This window comes from Bos mutus, chromosome 19 (genome assembly GCF_027580195.1).
Source record: "Bos mutus isolate GX-2022 chromosome 19, NWIPB_WYAK_1.1, whole genome shotgun sequence".
Classification (NCBI taxonomy): domain Eukaryota; kingdom Metazoa; phylum Chordata; class Mammalia; order Artiodactyla; family Bovidae; genus Bos; species Bos mutus.
This window is the reverse complement of record NC_091635.1, coordinates 58,848,203-58,851,109: the sequence shown is the minus strand read 5'-3', so window position 1 is coordinate 58,851,109 and position 2,907 is coordinate 58,848,203. Positions and strand designations below refer to the sequence as shown.

Here is a 2,907-nt window from a genome sequence, read left to right as displayed (position 1 = left end):
GGTCGCAAAGAGTCAGACAAGACTGAGCGACTTCACTCACTCACTCATATCGAGAGAGAGGCCTAACGGCCAATGGAAAGGACATTAAGAGTAAGGAAGAGATGGTGACTGCTAGACGGTGTCTGGAGTCCCACAGAGGTAGCAGTCATGCACTGCCATGGACACCAGAAGGAAGACACCCCACAGGCTCGAGAAAATAGGCTGGCTGACGAGACCCCCAGGTGGATAGCTGAGGACAAAAAGGAAAATCCCCGTGAAAACATTTGTCCTAGCTGAGCTACCCAAGCTGGCCCTAGACTCCCCAACATACACTGAGGCTCAAAACCAACTAGCTGAAGTAGAGGGAGCCACTAAAACAGAAAAAAGATGGTGGGAGCTACCAGCTGGTAAGCTACTAGTGCCCGAAGAGATGGCCCCCTCTCTGGTGAGCCAAGCTCATCATATGACTCACCTAGGACATGACAAATTGAAAAAAATTGATCCGAAGGTACTTTCTGGTTCCTCGACTCTCTTCTCTATGTAGAACGGAATCCCAAAATTACAACGTCTGCTCTGAGATTAACCCCGCTCCAGGGTACAGACCAAAACCCCCAGGTATCCAACTGAAAGGTACCCTTCCCTTCTAACTTCTGGAAGTGGACTTCACTGAGATGAAACCTTATCGCCGTTTTCGTTACCTGTTGGTCTTGGTATGTACATTCTCAGGATGGGTGGAGGCTTTCCCCACCCGAAACAAAACAACATCAGAAGTGACTCGGTGCCTGCTTAGGGAAATAGTTCCTCTATTTGGATTCCCCACCAGCATAGGATCATATCGGATCTGATACAACAAGTAAGTAAAGCCATGAATATAAAAGGAAAGTTACACACTGCCTACTGGCCTCAGAGCTCTTAAATGGTAGAACGAACTAACCAGACACCAAAGGAGACACTTTCTAAATAGATTATAGAGACTTGCTGTTCCTGGGTGAATTTACTTCCCATGGCCTTGCTCAAACTCAGGATGACCCCACAGTCCCACAGCTACTCTCCCTATGAAATTGTATATGGGAGGCCTCCGCCCATAATAAGACAAGTAACAACTGATATACTTCAGGTAAGAGGAGATGGGATATCACAGCAGATAGAACAACTAGGTAAGGTAATTAATCAAGTAACTAGATTTGTACAAGAAAAAATACTGTTCCCCTTGGGGGAGCAAATGCATGAGTTTATACCAGGGGACCAGGTATGGGTGAAAGACTGGAAACATGATACACTAGCCCCCAGATAGAAAGGTCCATGTACTGTTGTTTTCACCACCCTTACCAAAGTTGCTGTGGGTCCCTTTGGATCCATCACACCAGAGCGAAGAAGGCATACCACGCTGACCCAGAAGACGCCAAGTTGACCACCCAGAAGGACCCCACCAATCCATGGGAAACCAGGATGATTCTAAAGAAGAAAAAAACGAGGTCCCAGACGAGCCCTCCCTAAGATGGAGTGGGGTAAATGATTCCTGCTACTCGGCCTCACCAACACAATTCTGAGCCTGACCACTGTTCCTGCACAGGACAACGTCTTCATCTCATGGGCACATTCTTACGTGGACTTCCAAAACTCCTCCAACTGTTGGGTATGTGAGGCTATGCCCCTGTCAGTAATGGACGGACTCCCATGGTGGGTATCTCCACTTTGTTATGGAGACTTTATACCACTGTGCTCCTTCTTGAAACAACAGAAAGGAATTTTCCTTTCTCTCACCAATCATAACCTTTCTTTGCTCTCCTGGTGTAAGAAAAAGCCATCAGTGGGCTGGGGACATAGGGTTACATTTAACATGAACACTAGTCTTATGGAGGTAACAAGGGCTTATACCTCATATATAAAAAATAAAAAGGAGAGGGGCTCCCTTACAAAAGATAGACAGGCCTCCTGGTACCTTGAACAATACTACCAGACTGAAAATATAATCCTGAAATCCGTTGGGTAGCCCCAAACAGGACCCAGTGGTTCTGTGGGGTTAACTTATGGCCATGGTTATCAGTTAGCTGAGTACGGCATTGCACACTAGGATTTGCTTTCACCCATGACAGTATTAAGCCTAGCCTACACCAACATCCAGCAAACCTGCCTTATCTGCATACAAGATGGACACGATCCATGTTCCAATGGTATGACTATCTTGCTACCTTGTTTGTACCCTCTATAGAGACAATGGATATCATGGCTAAGGTAGAGACCTTAACTAATTTCACTAAACAGGCCCTCTTAGACAGTACCAAAGCCATTCAAGCCTTGAACAAAGAACAAATTCAGATGAGGAAGGCAGTAATTCAAAATAAGATGATATTAGACATACTCACAACAGCCCAGGGTGGGACTTGGGCCATAATTAAAGTTGAATGTGGAGTACACATGCCTGACATGTCTGAAAATGTATCTTCTGCCTTGGAAGATATACAAAATCAGTTGAAAGCCATGTCTGATAAAAATATTCCCTTTTGGACTTTGCTCCTGTCCTGAGTACAGAGACTGGTGGAAAACTATTGTTACTGTTGTCATAATCATTCTAATCATACTGCTTTTCAGGCCCTGCTTCTTACAATGTCTTGTAAATCTTATAATCCAGAGGTTGATAGCATTCTCTCATGTGGGTGGCCGGAGGGCTAGGGTACAATATATCTCAATGAATGATGCTCATTACAGAAACTAAGAACATCAAGAGGGGGGAATGAAAAAAGAATTCATAGGGCCTGGACTCCATCTTAAGCCTATTCATGCTGATCATGTTCAGCCACCTTTCCAATGGACTCTGAACTCTGTGTTTAGTACCTATGAAAATAACAACAGAAGGATAAGACCCTCTCCAAACAGGGGAGACTTGAAGATCGTATCTAGATTACTCATCACCTAAGAGAAAACATA

At 44.8% G+C, this 2,907-nt stretch overlaps 2 pseudogenes; both read left to right on the top strand.

Moving 5' to 3' along the window:
• Positions 1-1,477: 1,477 nt before the first annotated feature.
• LOC138983950 (endogenous retrovirus group PABLB member 1 Env polyprotein-like) lies at positions 1,478-1,948 on the top strand (annotated as a pseudogene).
• A 2-nt stretch (positions 1,949-1,950) lies between these two features.
• Positions 1,951-2,695, top strand: LOC138992043 (endogenous retrovirus group PABLB member 1 Env polyprotein-like; annotated as a pseudogene).
• Positions 2,696-2,907: the final 212 nt, after the last annotated feature.